Consider the following 16,869-nt stretch of genomic DNA (forward strand, 5'->3'; position numbering starts at 1 on the left):
CCTTCGTACCCGGGACACGTCGGGGGTTTCGGGGCGGGAGGACTTGGGGGCTGGAGAGTCGGCTCCGGAAGCCAGGTTCCCGCGAAGCTTCCGTGTGTCCCTCACTCAGGACCCAGGTCCCCGCGCGGTGGCCGCGACAGGCCCTGTCTCCTGTGCTGTGGCCGCTGCAGTGTCCCGCCCGGGGTCAGGCTGAGCTGCCTCCCTCGTGGCCCAGAGCCACCCCGCGCCCACGTCAGGAGTCTGCACGGGGTCCGTGCGCTGGGGGCAGAGGGAGAGAGCCCCCCGAGGCCCCCAAAGCCAGGCCTCCTGGGGACGCGGGGGGATGTCTCTGGGGCAGGAGGAGGGGATGGGTGAGGCTCGAGGCTGGCGGCCCTGTGACGTGGGGCAATGAGGCCACCAGTCGGGGCTCTGGGTTTACCCGCCTGCGCCCCCGGGGACAGTCCTCAGGTGGCAGCGCTGAGTTGTTGACAGTCTCATATTTACGTGGCCGATTCCGTGGGTAACTCCGGAAGCAGTGCGGACGTTGGGAGTGCTCCCTAGGGTGGGTGTTCACCCCCCACCCCCACCTCGAGGGTCTTGCTCCTCCCGGGGGCCCCTCCTTCCTGCTTCAGGGCTCTGCACTGGCTTCTCCAGTCTGGATCCAGAACACCTGAAGGCCCGGTCATCTGGTCAGCTTGGATCAGGCCTGAGGGTCCCACGCCTGGGGACATTCACACCCCGGGCTGGGAGACACGAGTGGCTCATCCGTGACACGTGTCTACCGTGTGCCACGTGGCCAACTCGGCTCGAGCGGTGGCACCTGTCCGTCGGGATGTGGGCTCACACGCAGACCACCCCTGCAGCTTTGTGCCAACAGTGCCTGTGCACCCACCGGGACGGGCAGGGACCACGGCTCCCGGAGCCGGAGTCCACGGAGGGTCTGAAGACACAGTGGGAGGCTGGCCTCACCTCGGAGCGGCGTGTGTGCATCTGTGGGTTTTCAGAGGCTGAGGGACCACCCAGCTTCGGTCTCCAGCCTGGCGGGCATGTGTCCTTGACCCACCCCGAGGCCCCTGTGGGCTGAGGGGTGCCCATGTGTCTCCACGAGCCCTCGGGTGCCCCGGAAGGGCACAGCTTGGGGCCTGTGACTCTGTCACGTCCGGGGACCCGGGCCAGCAGCTGATCAACTCCCTGTCATCCAGGCAGGCTCTGCCCAGCTCCCCGCCCCGCCCCCCAGCAGGCCCCACAGCCCTGCGCCCCGTCTGCACGGAGGGCCTGGCCGCCCGGGCCTGGGATCCGTGGCCCCGCGGGGCCCGTCACAGGTCAGAGCCACCGGCACAGGCGGGGCCTCACTCTCGTGCCCTCCGGCCCTGTGTGGATGGAGTCCGGCTGTGTGCGGGGCGCACGTGGGAGTGAGCGTGAGCGTGAGCTTACGTGCCGGGTCAGGCGCTTCCGTCGATCCTGCAGGGGGCGTGACGACGCCGCACACTCACGTGGCTCTTGCTCACCGGGCGCTGTGCCAGCAGAGGGACAGAAGATGGACACGCGGATGGACAGACGGGCAGACCTGCTCCAGTGTTCACGGAGGCATCGCGCACGGAGCAGACGGACGAGCGTGTGCAGTGGAGAAGTGAGTGTGGCGCGCGTGATCCGTGCGCTCGGGCGCAGGTGACGCCCAGGACGCGGAGAGCACGTCCCAGGAGGGCCGGGGCGGTGGGGACCTCACGCAGCCGCAGACACCGACCACGACAGACCGTGTGTCCAGGACGCAGGCCGGGTGCTCGGGCACGAATAAGCGGGGGTGGGGGACAGGGGCACAGACCGGGGAGCCTGTTCCGTGGGGGAGGGGCCCCTGCCGACCCGCCAGGCTGAGATCCGGGCCATGTGAGTGTCCCGTGCACCTGCCCACGGCCACGGAGGCCGCAGTGACCGCACGGGGGGCGGGGGGGGTGGCGCAGAGCTCGGGGCCCGGGCTCCTTCCCGGTCCCACCGTGACCCGTCCGGGAGCCTCAGGTCCCAGCGTTGGAGGTGGCCTTAGACCCTCACTCTCCAGGTGGTTTTGCTACTAAATCAGCCTGAACTCACTAATGCCACCTGCTCCACGGGGACACATGTGGGGGTTGCTATGGCACGGTCACCATGGCTCCAGAGCCCAGCGGCCGAGTCCGAGGTGACTCTCGAGGGGAGTCACCGGCCCCACGTCAGCCACCAGCCACGCGGGATGCGGGAGCTGCTGCGTCCCCGATCCCTGTCCAGGGACAGCCAGGCTCCTACCTCCCCCCGGCCGGCCCCCAGGGCAGGGCCCACTCGCTCCCTCCCCCAGGACCGGCCCCGGCACTGCTCAAGGTCCTTCCTGGACAGGAGGCCCTGTGTGACTCTCCCCAGGCAGACGATGGGGAAGGGCAGGAGGGGCTGGGTCTGGAAGGTGCTGGAAGCTCGGCTCCCGCCCCAGCTCCCATCTGGTTGGGGAGAATGAGCCGTGCCCCGCAGTCACCCCCTCAGAGCCTTGCTCCCAGAGGACAGGGTGGGGCCGGCCCTCCCTGCACCAGCCCAGGCTGAGTCCCCAGGGCCCCGTGGAAATCCGGGGGTCGGGACCTGCTCCCACCGCTGGGACCCGCGCTCCTGTGGCTGATGAGAAACGGTCTCTGGCCTCAGACCGGCCACGCCTGCTCGGAAAGTCACTGCTCGGGGCAAACACTGAATTTTGCAGAGGCCTGTTTTCTAAGCTCGAATCTTCACTCTTCGGAGCCCGTGCGGTTGTTCGAACACTGGGTGATGAGACCATTGGGCTCGTTTTCTCAGGGCTGCGCTCGAGTGGGACTGAGCCCCCGGCAGCTCAGCCCGCACGCGGCTTCCCACGCACGGAGCTGCCAAACCGAAGCCGCCAAGCGTCTCCCCCGGACCAAGCGCGAGAGCCCTGGGTCTGGTCGGGGCAGCCCATGAACCAGGGACACCCCCCCGGGCTCTGCTGGTGACTGGGACCGGGACCGGGCAGAGGGGAAGATGGAAGCAGAAATCATCCCTTCAATCATTCATTCCTTTGTTCAACTCATATTTGGTGAATCCCTAGCTTGAGCCACACTGCATTTCACACACTGAATCACAACCTTGAGTAAAACACACCAAACTCCCATCTCTCCTGGAGGTTATATTCAAGGGATGGGAACTTTATTTAAGAAAACACAGTGTCAGCTGGTGACTGGAGCTCCGGGTCGGAGGAGGAGGGGGAGGCAGGGCTGCCAGGTGCGGTTGGCCAGGTTGTGCACTGCCCAAGTCTGGCAGTACAGTCCCCATCAGTCATGCTAGAGTCCCACCTTCACAGGGATGGTTTCCCAGCAGATGGCAGTAACATGTCTGAGGAAGGGCCTACCTGTAATTTGCCCAAGGCCACCTCCTGGGCTCACAGCAGTGGGAAGAGGGGGGTCCTGCCAGGATGACCCAGAGTTGCGACTGTCACTTCCAGGCAGCTCTGCCCCCCTCAGACAGCTCCTAACCAGGGCACCGCACATCTCGGCCCCCACGCAGACTCAGGATGGGCCATGAACTCGGCTGTTCTTACCGCAGACAGGAACGTGGGGACAGCAGGTGCTGGAGGTGAGTCACGGGGAAGGTCGGGGACAGTGGAGACCTGGACAGGGCCCGTCCCCTCAGGGCAGTGACCTTCAGGTTACACCAACACACCTGTGCCAGCCAGGCACACCTGTCAGGGGCTCCTGCAGCCCTGTACCCCGAGTGCTGCCCCTGGTGATGGTCGCCTCTCCGGGGCTCAGGCACCAGTTGACCCGGACGTTTGCTCTGGATGGAGGGGGTCTTGGTTTCGAAGCGTCTGCTGAGGAAATCGAGGACACGGGTGGTTTCAGGCCCAGGGTGCTTATCTGAAGGACGCAGCTCTCCTGCAGGGGGCGGCTGGAAGGTGCCTGGAGAACAAGATGTCCCCTCCCCGCCCGGGGAGTGGAGCCTGAGGCTGGAGCCAGAGCCCCCAGGGGGGACCCCCCACACACCCCGACCAGCCGGGGCCAATCAGATGCGGGAGGGCTTGGGGAGGGGAGGGGCCGCAGGGGAGCAGAGGCAGGTGGGCGCGCGGGGCCACGCCCTCCAGGCAGGGTTTTCACAGCCGCCTCCAGGAGGACACGGATCCGGTTCCCGAGCCCACGCGGGTGCGTGGAACAGTGGGTCCCGGGAAGGCCGTGGCGCCGCGGCGGCCTGTGTGCGCACTCGGAGCCCCTGCCGGAAGGGGCGCGGAGGCGGGGGGAGCAGGGCGGGGTCACCGCGACGTGGGCTGAGCTCATCTGTCGCTGGCTCCCGGGTCCCGCCTGCAAACTCAGTTCAGGAGGACGTGTGGCCACGGCGGCTGCTTCTCTGGCTTTGCCCAGAGGGCGGTTCAGTCGGACACACTTCGGACGGACCTGCCCGTCCTGCCTGGGCGACGCCGTCCTCCTGAGCGCGGTGGGAACCGGCGGGTCCGGGATCGCTCCTGGCTCTGGGGCCCGGCTGTCCCCACGGGGTGACCGGCTGTGTACCCCACGGCCTCCCACAGCCCGCAGCTGCCTGAAAGGGCGACCACACGCGCTGGCTGCCTCCTTCGGTCGTTCGCTCCTCCGTTCCTTCGTTCGTTCGTTCATTCATTCATTCATCCAACGATCACTGCTGCAGCTCCCTTGTTCATTCATTCACTCATTCATTCATTCAACAATCACTCCACAGCTCCCTTGTTCATTCATTCGTTCATTCACTCACTCCTTCATTCATTCAACAATCACTGGCACAGCTCCCTCCTTTGTTCGTTCATTCATTCATTCATCCATTCATTCATTCAACAATCACTGGCAGAAGCTCCCTCCTTCATTCGTTCATTCCTTCGTTCGTTCATTCATTCATTCAACAATCACTGGCAGAAGCTCCCTCCTTTGTTCATTCATTCGTTCGTTCATTCATTCAACAATCACTTGCCACAGGGCTCCTTCATTCATTCATTCGCTCACTCACTCACTCATTCAACAATCACTGGCAGAAGCTCCCTCTTTAGTTAGTTCATTCATTCAATGATCACTTGCTGCAACTCCCTCATTCATTCATTCATTCACTCTTTCATTCATTCAACAATCACTCACTGCAGCTCTCTCATTGGTTCATTCGTTCATTCACTCACTCCTTCCTTCATTCATTCAACAATCACTGGCACAGCTCCCTCCTTTGTTCGTTCATTCATTCATTCATCCATTCATTCATTCATTCATCCAACAATCACTTGCCACGGGGCTCCTTCATTCATTCATTCGCTCACTCACTCATTCAACAATCACTGGCAGAAGCTCCCTCTTTAGTTCGTTCATTCATTCATTCATTCAATGATCACTTGCTGCATCTCCCTCATTCATTCATTCATTCGTTCATTCAACAATCACTGGCAGAAGCTCCCTCCTTCGTTGGTTTGTTCATTCATTCACTCATTCATTCATTCAACAATCACTTGTGGCAGCTCCCTCCTTCGTTCATTCACTCCATTCATTCATTCAAAATCCCTGGCTGTGGCTCCCTCGTTCCTTCACTCATTCATTCATTCATTCAACAATCAGTGGCTGCAGCTCCCTCCTTTGTTCATTCATTCATTCACATTCATTCATTCAACAATCACTCACTGCAGCTCCCTCGTTCATTCATTCATTCATTCACTCACTCATTCATTCACTCACTCATTCATTCAACAATCACTTGTGCAGCTCCCTCATTGGTTCATTCGTTCATTCACTCATTCATTCATTCATTCAATAATCACTGGCGTGGCTCCTACTCTGGGCAGGGGCTGTTCCAGGCTGGAGCTCCCCTCCCAGGACAACCAGGAGACAGCGGAGAAGTGATCACACAGAGACATGAGGCAAATCCAAAGTGTTCAGGGCTATGAAGAGATGAAAAGACGTCGCTGTGTAGTGAGTAACTGGGGGGCACCGGGTGAGGTCTCCATCCAGCGTCGTCTGGGAGGCTCCTGGGACTGAGACCTGCCTGGTGAAGAGAAGCCACCTGCCCACAGGCAGGAATTGTGCTCCAGGCAGATCGAATGGCAGGTGCAAAGGCTCTGAGGCAGAGAGACAGGTGTCTCAGGGACACAAGTGGCCAGCATGGCAAGACCCAGTGGGGGATGAGGACAGCAGGAGGTGGGACAGGAGGCGTGTCCTGAGTCACAGGTCCCGAGGAGGAGTTAGGATTTCATTCTCAGTGTATCCAGATCTACTGACGTCATTGTGAAGAATGGGGCTGCTTGGGGCAGCACAGGGGGAGGGGGCGGGAAGCGGGATGTCTCATTTCCTCCCTCGTTTTGCCAACATAAACGTTATTAAAATTTCCCCCAAGCGAGCGATGCGGAGCTGGCTCGTTACATTTAGCCGACACACCGCGCTGGAATGAGGGCACACAAAGGCTCTCGTGCTCACACCGTGTGCAGCTCATTGTGTGTGAGCACTTGTGATAATGGCACAGTAAATTCTCAGGCGGAGGCTGCAGGGGTCCCTTCTGCAGCCAGTTTTGGGGACGTCTTCCCTGAAACGTGAACGGCAGCAGCAGGAAACGGGCAATGATGTCAGGACCTCGTGATGCTTAAATCATGACGACACTTGCTTGTCCGTCTGCTTGTTTCAGGAGCTTCTGAACCGTCACCCCCCACGGACATCGTCTCTGGTCCAGCCTGAGAACAGGCTCTGAAGAGCTCATACTTACCATCTCAGAAAAGAAAACGGAACTTACTTGTCCTAAACTCGTGGGTCTGGAAAATCCTGGAGGTGGTGAGGCGATGCCCACATCGTCCCAGGGTCTCGAGTGGGGACTGGAGCCCTCCAGGGTCCCCGGGTCCCGGGTGGCAGTGCCTGAATCTGATGGGCTCCGATGGGTGCCCTGCCCACGCCAGGAGCCATCCTCGGTGGTGGATGAGCCCCTGCGGTGCTCACACCTGACTCACACGGGCCTGAGTGGACAGGGGGGGCCAAGCCCGCCCTGAGCTGAGAGCAGGGCCAGAGAACGACCCCTGGACGGGGTCCCTGCGCTGGGCCAGTGGAGGGGCAGACGTCCACGTGGCCCCCCACCACGAGCCCAGCCCACATCGGCTCCAGGTCGTCCTCCCGGGGCCTGGTTTCTCCTCTGCCCCTCCCAGGGACCTCCAGGACATGACTCCGCCGGGGACAGTCCTGCCTCCCGCATCCCTTGGGCCCTGTCCCGTGCTTTACATTGGAAACGGATGCCCCAGCAGAGTGACGGGACACGGTGGCCAGTGAGGACCTGAGCCAGGGTCTGTGGTGGGGAATTCGTGTGTCGAGCCAGCTGGGCTGTGGTGCCCAGATCCAGGGTCGATGTTTCTGTGAGGGGGTTTCTGGATGAGGCTGGCTGTGATGTATCAGTAAAGCGGGTTGCCCTCCCTGATGTGGGTGGGCCTCATCCAATCAGGGGATGGCCTGAGTGTCTCAGGGGTGGGCAGGATGCAGAGAGGTGGGGAAAGCCCCCCACCATGACCCTCTCTGGTCGGCTTCTCCAGGTTGTGGCACCCCTCTGTCACCCACCAAAACCCCAAGTTCTCCATTTCTCCTGAGGCCTCTCCCCGCAGGGACGAGCTCCTCTGTGAATGCGGGGTCCCGGGGAGGCTCCCGGATGCCACGCGTCCTGGTGCCAGCCCCAGGGGCCCCACTCAGACGCACAGGGTGAAGGTCCCTGTGTCTCTGGGTCTGAGGACGGCTGTGACTCCGTGTCCGGCTGTGCGGGCACAGAGCGTCTCTGAGGCTTGCAGTATTTTCACAAAAACTCCTCCCCAAAATTTATGAGCCTGAGAGCAACACATTCATTTCTGTGACACAGGATGAAATAAGGGGACATTTTTCACGTTTCTGTTTTAATTCGTTGGGCGCCACATGCGTGACTCCAGCCTGTCTGAAGGTTTTAATTCATGAATTTGTTTTCAAATAGCGTGTGATTGGTAGGAGAGTGGGGGAGGGTGCCCTCCCGAGAAAACCGTGGGGACTATTCCCACTTGTGCCTGAGCGGCCCCCAAGACAGAGGGGGGGCAGGGGGGTGCCATCCCGGGCAGAGAGGCTCCCAGCTTCTCTGCTCACCTGTCACCACAGACCTGGGCTCAGAGCTCCCGAGGGCTGCCGGGAAGGGGGAATGCCCTCGGCCAGGGGAGGGGCAGCCTGGTCAGGGGACTCCTAGGGCCTACCCCTCCCCCCTGCCCGACGTCCTGTGGGAACCGTGTCCACAGCTGGCAGGCCTGGGGCCCCTTGGAGGCCTCAGCACAGGAGTAGGTGCTGGAAGTGTCCTGGGATGTCCCCGCCCCATGTTCCAAGAGCCTCCAGTCACCCCCATCCTCAGACCCCTTCGCCTCCCCGGGGCTCCAATCAGCCCCAAACCGAAGAGCTTTCCCCCAACGACCTACAGGGGCCCCTGCAGAGCCCGCAGAGCAGGCCCTCCGGGAGTGGGCTGACCAGGGATAGGAGCCCAGCTCCCTGGGGCTCTGTCAGGGCTGACGGACGAGTGGGGCGCAAATGCCCCTCACTGACCAGGACACATGCTCTGCCTTCAGTCACACCGGCTCTGGAGGAATGTGCCGTCCTGGGACCAGGACAGGGGTCCAGGCTGTGGGGAGGGAAGATCCCCCAGTGCAGGGCTGCCCTGCCCAGACCTGGATGGGGGCCCCCTGTAGGGGCTCGGGGGGGTGGAGGGGGGGCAGGTGAGCAGAGGCCCCGCCCACCTTCCTCTGTGCTGCCCCCACTAAGTGCCACATCTCTGACCTGCAGAGTGCCCGCTGTGCCCTGTGGGTTCTTCGGACCCCCACCCCCACCCCTTGTGCACACTGGAAGGTGCTCCAATGCCCCTGCCCCCCAGCAGCGATGCCCCCCCCCCACCTCTGGGCAAAAATCAATAGGCTGGTTACAGATCTCTCCAGCTTGACTCCATCCTGGGCAATGTGTGAAAATGGAGATTCTTCCAGGAACATTAATTTATTTAGACTTTCTTTCTCCTGCTGAGTCTCTGGTTTTACAAAGCTTTGTCCCGAGCTCAATTTAGTAGAGAAATCTCCACTGGTTGCTGGAGGGAGCAGAGCAGACACGCGGGAGAGAAAGCGAGTTTCAGAGCCTTGGGTGGACTGCAAACCAAGTGTGGAAACAGCACAGAGAAGTGAAAAGGCAACGGGCAGGTCAGCAGTGACACTTGCTTGGCATTTTACCAGACAAGGTGAGGGACGTGCGCTGTCTGCGGAGCCCCCACACCCAACCCCACGCACAGGGAGAACCTGCCGGAAAAGTCTGCAAGCGTAGGTAGCAGGCACTCGTGGAAGATGACAGAATGCAACTGAACGCAAGAAAAGGTGCCCTGCCTTCTTAATAATCAGCAGGCTCTGCCCTCTCTGCCCTCCCCATCCACACTTAGGTGCCTGCAGTGCAGACAGCAGCTTGGGACTCCAGCCCCACCGCCCTTGCAGTGGCAGCCACAAACTTCCCAGGAGGTGGGCACGTCAGTGGCTCAGTAACGAAGCGATTCAGCACCTGCCCTCTGATGTCTATTCCTGACTGCCCTTAGTCAAGTGCAGTGTGAATACCACCGGTCCTGGGGCTACTGCAGGAAACTGGGTCCGTGGTTAATGAGTCTTCTCAGGATGCTGGACCAGTCGGGCCTGCAGTACAGGGTCAGGGGACCCACAGTGTCCCCTCCTTGCCTAGCGGATGTTCATGCCCCCTGTGGTGGACTCCTGCTGAGGAGAAGGTGGGAAGAGAGCTCAGCTCCTGTCTTATAAAGATGTGTCCAGGACAAGAGGGATGGCTGCTGGGTGAGGGAAAGCTCCATGTCACTAGGAGTGTGAGATATTAATAATAATGATGGTAGTAGTAATAGGTACACCTTATGTTCCATATCCTCCCACAACTCCATCACTTCTCCTCCTCTCTCTAGCAGGAGGCCTCATCATCCCCCTCATGATCAACATCATCACCATCACCACCATCATCATCACCATCATCACCATCATCACCATCATCATCATCACCATCATCATTATCATCATCACCATCATCATCATCATCACCACCATCATCATCATCATCACCATCATCATCATCACCACCATCATCATCACCATCATCATCACCATCATCATCATCACCACCATCATCATCACCATCATCACCATCATCATCATCATTACCATCACCATCATCATCACCATCATCATCACTCACCATCATCATCACCCACCATCATCATCATCACCATCATCATCATCACCATCACCATCATCACCATCATCACCATCACCATCATCATCATCACCATCATCATCTTCATCACCATCATCATCATCACCATCATCATCATCACCACCACCATCATCATCACCATCATCATCATCACCATCATCACCATCATCATCATCATCACCATCATCACCATCATCATCATCACCATCATCATCATCACCCACCACCATCATCATCATCACCACCATCATCATCACCATCATCATCATCATCACCACCATCATCATCACCATCATCATCATCATCATCATCACCATCATCATCATCACCATCACCATCATCATCATCACCATCATCATCATCACCCACCACCATCATCATCACCCACCATCATCATCATCATCATCATCACCTACCACCATCATCATCACCCATCATCATCATCACCACCATCATCATCATCACCATCACCACCATCATCATCACCATCATCACCATCACCATCATCATCACTCACCATCATCATCATCACCCACCATCATCATCATCACCCACCATCATCATCATCACCATCATCATCATCATCATCACCATCATCATCATCATCACCACCATCATCATCATCATCACCATCATCATCATCACCACCATCATCATCACCATCATCATCACCATCATCATCATCACCACCATCATCATCACCATCATCACCATCATCATCATCATCATTACCATCACCATCATCATCACCATCATCATCACTCACCATCATCATCATCACCCACCATCATCATCATCACCATCATCATCATCACCATCACCATCATCACCATCATCACCATCACCATCATCATCATCACCATCATCATCTTCATCACCATCATCATCATCACCATCATCATCATCATCACCACCACCATCATCATCACCATCATCATCATCACCATCATCACCATCATCATCATCATCATCACCATCATCACCATCATCATCATCACCATCATCATCATCACCCACCACCATCATCATCATCACCACCATCATCATCACCATCATCATCATCATCACCACCATCATCATCACCATCATCATCATCATCATCATCACCATCATCATCATCACCATCACCATCATCATCATCACCATCATCATCATCACCCACCACCATCATCATCACCCACCATCATCATCATCATCATCATCACCTACCACCATCATCATCACCCATCATCATCATCATCATCACCACCATCATCATCATCACCATCACCACCATCATCATCACCATCATCACCATCATCATCATCATCATCACCATCATCATCATCATCATCACCATCACCATCATCATCATCACTCACCATCATCATCATCACCCACCATCATCATCATCACCCACCATCATCATCATCACCATCATCATCATCACCATCATCACCATCATTGTCACATCACCGTCACCATCACCATCACTATTATCTGTGTTTCACGACTGAAGAAGCCCAGGCACAGGGAGTTAAGTGGTCACCACATGATAAACAATTACATTGCTCCAAACCCTACAAAATCCCCCATCTGTTTGGTTCTCCTGGGCCAAGAAGAGTAGTGGTGACCCCAGGCTGACTGGCCTCATGTGGCTAGGGGAGTGGAAGAATGGGAGGGAGGGCTCACCTCCATCCTTTCAGGGCATGACCTGGAAGTTCCTCCCATGACCTCTGCTCACAGTGCGTTGGCCAGGACCTGGTCACATGGCCACCTGAGGCTGCAGTGGAGGCTGGGAAATGGAGCCTTTGTTCTGGTCGACCACGTGCCCTGATCCCAGGAGGGGCTCTAATTCCCCGAAGGGGCAGATGTGGAGGGAAGAGGCCTGAGTCTTCATTTCTAAGTTCCTGGTGAGCTGGTGCTCCGGGTCCACAGACCCCGGTCTGAGTAGCAAAGCTTTAGGGGCTCAAACATCCCTGTGTTCTTTCCCCGTGGGGGCCACCTGCTGGGGCCCGTGGGAGGTTCCTATTTGGTCCTGTAGCTCATCAGCGCTCGGGGTCCGTTCTGCAAAGCCTTCTGGCTGACCCCTGAGGACAGACCTGCGTGGTTCCCCCAGCTAATTCGTGCAGCATTTCCTGTGGTGGGCTCCCCCTGAGGATGCATTGCCGAGTCGCCTGGTGACTGTGTTTGTTTTCTAGACATTGATCTGACGCGTGTTATGAAAGCACAGAGCTGGCTTCGAAAAGGGGTAATTTCTCCTGTCGATATCAAACACATTCAACGCATCACCAAGCCTGCTCATTACAATTTCAAATGTGCTCCGACACAGGAACCCATAATCCTCGCCAGTCTCTCTGCCTCAGACTTCGGGGGGAACGGATCTGAGTCCCAGCGTGGGCGTGTGAAGGCACTGAGCCCCGATGTGAGGGCTGAGGACCCCTGTGGCACTCCGGGCAGAGGACCGTGTGTCTTCAGTGCGCCGATGGCATGGGCGGGTCAGGGCCACACTGACCAAGGCTGCCATGTCCCACGGGCTGGACCCCTGGCATTTCTCCACTCACCCCCACAAACGTCAGCTCATCTCCCCTGAGGGGAGAACCCTGAGCTCCAATTCTGCCCGCTGCGCTGCTCTGGCTGAGCCGGGGAGGACACACAGTCCTTTCCCGGGATTCAACCGTCCACCCGGCAGAAACCCTCTCGAAGGACTCACCCACCCGGACCCAGCCTCGGGGCGTCACCGTGAGGTGGGGCAGCTTCCTCCATGCCCCTGCCCCGAGATCACACTATTCCACCCACAGAGGGGCCGAGGCTGTCCGGTCCCAGCAGGTGAGCCAGAACTAAGCAGACTCATCATCCTTTAACCAAATGCTGTAATTTAACCCTGTCATGACATTCAATTCCATTTTTGCCCTCCAGGCTGTTCCTATTTCCGTCCACATTATTGGGAATATCCTAATTCTCACCTCCCCCGCCCACGTGTGAACCCTCCTCCAGGGTCGATTCTGAGAAGCAGGATTGACGAACCACAGGGCATGTGTGGTTTCTGCTCTAATGGAGACACCCAGATTGCTCTCCACAAAAGCTATTCAAAGTTAAACATGCTCACCCACAGAACGTAAGAATCCTGTTTTCACACATCTTTGCTAATACTCCATGTAATACTTCTCATTTTTGCCAAACAGGTGGGAAAAACCCTTGTTTTAACTTGTTTTCCCTCATTCCTGCTGAGCTGACCATTTAAAATGTTTGTTGGCTGCCTGTAATCTCTTTCCCGTGAAGTGTGTGTTTGAATTCTTTGTCTGAATTTCTGTTGGGTTGCTTATCCCTCTCAGATTACTCTATGAGGGTGATTTCACGCGGTCCACGTGGACCCCTCGCTCCGTGCTGTATGAATATTTTCTCCTAGCCTGTGAGTAATCTCCTGCCTGTATCTCTAGTCCTATAGAAATGTTAAATTTTGCAGTAGTCAGGCTTCTGTGTTTTTTATTTTACCTTTTTGCATTTTTTTTCTTGTCCAGGATCTTTTGTCTCTGCAAGTTACATCTTCTTATATTTTTGTCCCATTTTTTTATAGTTTTGTTTTATAGGTAGGTCTTAAATCCATGTTAAAGATTATTTTTGGAAATGACGTGAGGCTGAAGATTAATTTTATTCTATTTTCCCACAATGCCAGACAAGTGTCTCCACCCCATTTATTGCCATCAATCCCTTATGGATGGGAAATACCTCCTTTCTTGGCTATTAGTTTCTTACATGCTTCTGTCTGTTTCTGGACTTTTCATTATGTTCTATTGATACATCTGTTCTATTTATTTCAACTACAGTTATTGTACATATGACATATTGGTTATATATTTGACACGGGGAGGGAGTCACTGCCTTCCTTTTCTCTTCTTCCTTTCTTGTCTTTACTGTTCTCGGATTTTCTCTTCAAGATGAACTTGGAATCCATCTGTCAATGTCCATGAAACGGTGTTGACGTTGAACGATATAATTTTGAGGCTCTCTGCTTAGAAACAGCAAATGTCCGCTTCCTTTTGTCAGGGATATTTTACGGCACCTTTGTAAACCCTCACCTGTTCACCAGGCTGAGTCACATACCTTAAAGGTCTCGCTGCTAGTAGAAAGGGAAACTTGCTTTTTCTGTAGGATCTTCTCATGGGTTATGGCTGATCACGAAGACAGCTTTCATTTTTGAATTTTGAATTTTCCTTTAAGTCCTAACCATTTGTGGTATTGACTAATTGTGTTTCCTATGTAGACAATCGTACACTCTGTCAATAGGGATAATCATGTCTCTCTTTTCTCAATATTTACACATTTTTTCTTGTCCTTGTGTTATCCAGAATCCCATGCAATATCGTTCATGCCAGTGATATCAGCCATCTTTACTAGGTTCTTGACTTCAGTGGGACAGCTTCCGATCCTTCTCATGAATATGACAGAAAATGAGTTTCTACAAGTTGTCTGCATGTTGCAAGCTTATAAGACCCTGGTTAGTGTTCCTGGTCAGTGCCTTGAAAGGTTTTGAAAATGATATATCCAATTCCTGAACAGATTACACGGACATTGGGATGAAGTCAACCAGAGCTGTTGCCCAAGCATCCTCCCTATGTTCATAACTCTGGTCACGTAAAGAAGGTGAAGAAGACCTTATCTCTTGGGAAAGTTAACTGAAGAGATGTCCTGGATTACCTGTGAGCTGCCCCAGCCGCCATAACTCTCCGGCCAGAGCCATGGGGAAGACAGATGGAAATCTACCCAACGTGGATCAGCTCACACCGTCTCTAACCCTCATCGCGGCCCCGAGAGCCATGTGTTTTGAGGTCACTGAGCAGAGGAGGTCCCTGAGTCTCAAGAGGTGTGAGACGTTTGGCCAAGGCTTGAGGCAAGTGAGATGGGGTGTCGGCCATCCGGGCCACGGTTCTACACCACCCCCCCCCCCACACACACACAGTGTACAAGGAAGTGAATAGTGTGAGTTACTGACGGCACTCGTGGAAAATAAATGGGTGTTGAGAATAAAATAAAATAATTACCCCTAAACAGAGTTCTCTTAGGTGGCTGGTGCTTTTTGCATACCTAATCCTGTACAAGATCGGCCAAGGGCACTGTGCAGCCGAGAGAAAACATACATCTTCTAGAGGTAATGGGCTTAGCAGCTCCTGTGCCACCACCCCCACCCCAGGAGGAGACCCCACACTGAACCTCCACCAAAATATTGGAGAGAATTAGGACAGAAAGGTGGTCCCATGATATTCAATCACAAGCCGGCCTCCTCTTTGGTGAAAGAGTAAGTGACACATTTCAATCTAGCGTTCCAGAGAAACATGACACCAAGTGTTAGGATGCGGATTAAGGGTGAAGCCTGCAGAGTCTTCGGGCTTACACATGTAAGTCTCACTGCAGATGGGCTGCCTGCCTCAGGAAAATCCACGGTCCTTGCAAGATCTTTCCATACGTCCACCCTAGTCGCCTGACACCACTCGTGTGCCCCAGGGAGAAAGTCGCTCATGGGCAGCTCGGGAGTTTGTACAGCACAGGACTGCGGGTGGGGAGTTGCCAAAGCCTTTGTCGCAGTGAGTGCCCCGTATGGACTCATGTCTGGTCCTTACAGGAGTGTGGATACAGAGAAGGACCAATGTCAGGCCCCATCCTCCACAGAGAGGGCTCCTAGGACCAAACTATTGGCAGAAAAAGGTGCCCCAGCCCCCAGACTCCAGGTCTGAGTGAGGTGCAAGCCTTGGAAAGCACAGGGGAGAAGCCGTGATGGAAGAGCCCACTTCCCCCAGGGGGCGTCGTGGTGATGTTGGCCAGGTGTGCCTGGTTCTCACCTTCTGCATGGAAGGACTGCGCTCCACGTCCCTTGTGGTTGGGCGGGGACAGTGACCGGTTCTGGTCAAGGAGTTTCGAGTGGAAATGACACGTGCCATGTCTAATCATAGCATTTAATTGCCAATGCAAGACCCCCCCCCCAAGGACTGTCTTTCCTGCTGGCGCAGCAGCTGGCAACATTCAACATGGTGCTGCCCCCTGCACGTGACCCTGATGGCATGTCTCACGAGCGATGAATAAGCCACAGACCTGTCATTCCTGTAGCCATCTGGCCTCTTCTGACCACCACAGCTTTAGTTCTTTTCCTCTTGTTTGCACAGCAGGACGGAGCATTTCCTTGCACACAGTGGGAGCTTGATTAAGATGGATGGATGGATGGATGGATGGGTGGATGGATGGATGGATGGGTGGATGGATGGATGGATGGGTGGATGGATGGTGTGATGGTGTGATGGTGTGACGGTGCCATAGCACTAACTCAGCAGTGGCCACCCCCTGGTCCTGAAAATCTGGGCCCTGACAGAACTTGGAACTTCCTCCACTCATATTATGTACATGGATGCCATGCTGCTTTTAAGGTGTCATCAGGTACGCAGGACCAGCCCTGGACAGGGCACATAGTTATCGCCAGTTTGGGTGGTGCTGGGCAGAAGAAGACCCAGCTCCTGACCAGTAGTGTCTTGTTTTCCTCTATCTAGTAGCCTTCAGCCCTTAGAGAGCCATTCTTATGAGCTAAGCGTTGACTTGTTTGGGTTTTATGATAAACCATGCAGCCACGCCCAGCTCAGGGTGCAGGAGCCCGTTGGCTCCTTTCCTCCGGGAAAAACGTGACACAGTGCCCGAG

At 55.7% G+C, this 16,869-nt stretch overlaps 1 long non-coding RNA gene across 1 annotated transcript; it reads left to right on the top strand.

Annotated features, from left to right (window-relative positions):
- Positions 1-1,226: 1,226 nt before the first annotated feature.
- LOC123588077 lies at positions 1,227-7,818 on the top strand. Its single transcript, XR_006707688.1, has 2 exons — positions 1,227-1,609; positions 6,613-7,818. It is a non-coding gene; the product is annotated as an uncharacterized LOC123588077 (long non-coding RNA).
- The last annotated feature ends 9,051 nt before the right edge of the window (positions 7,819-16,869 follow it).

The sequence above is a fragment of the Leopardus geoffroyi genome, chromosome D3 (assembly GCF_018350155.1).
Source record: "Leopardus geoffroyi isolate Oge1 chromosome D3, O.geoffroyi_Oge1_pat1.0, whole genome shotgun sequence".
Lineage (NCBI taxonomy): Eukaryota > Metazoa > Chordata > Mammalia > Carnivora > Felidae > Leopardus > Leopardus geoffroyi.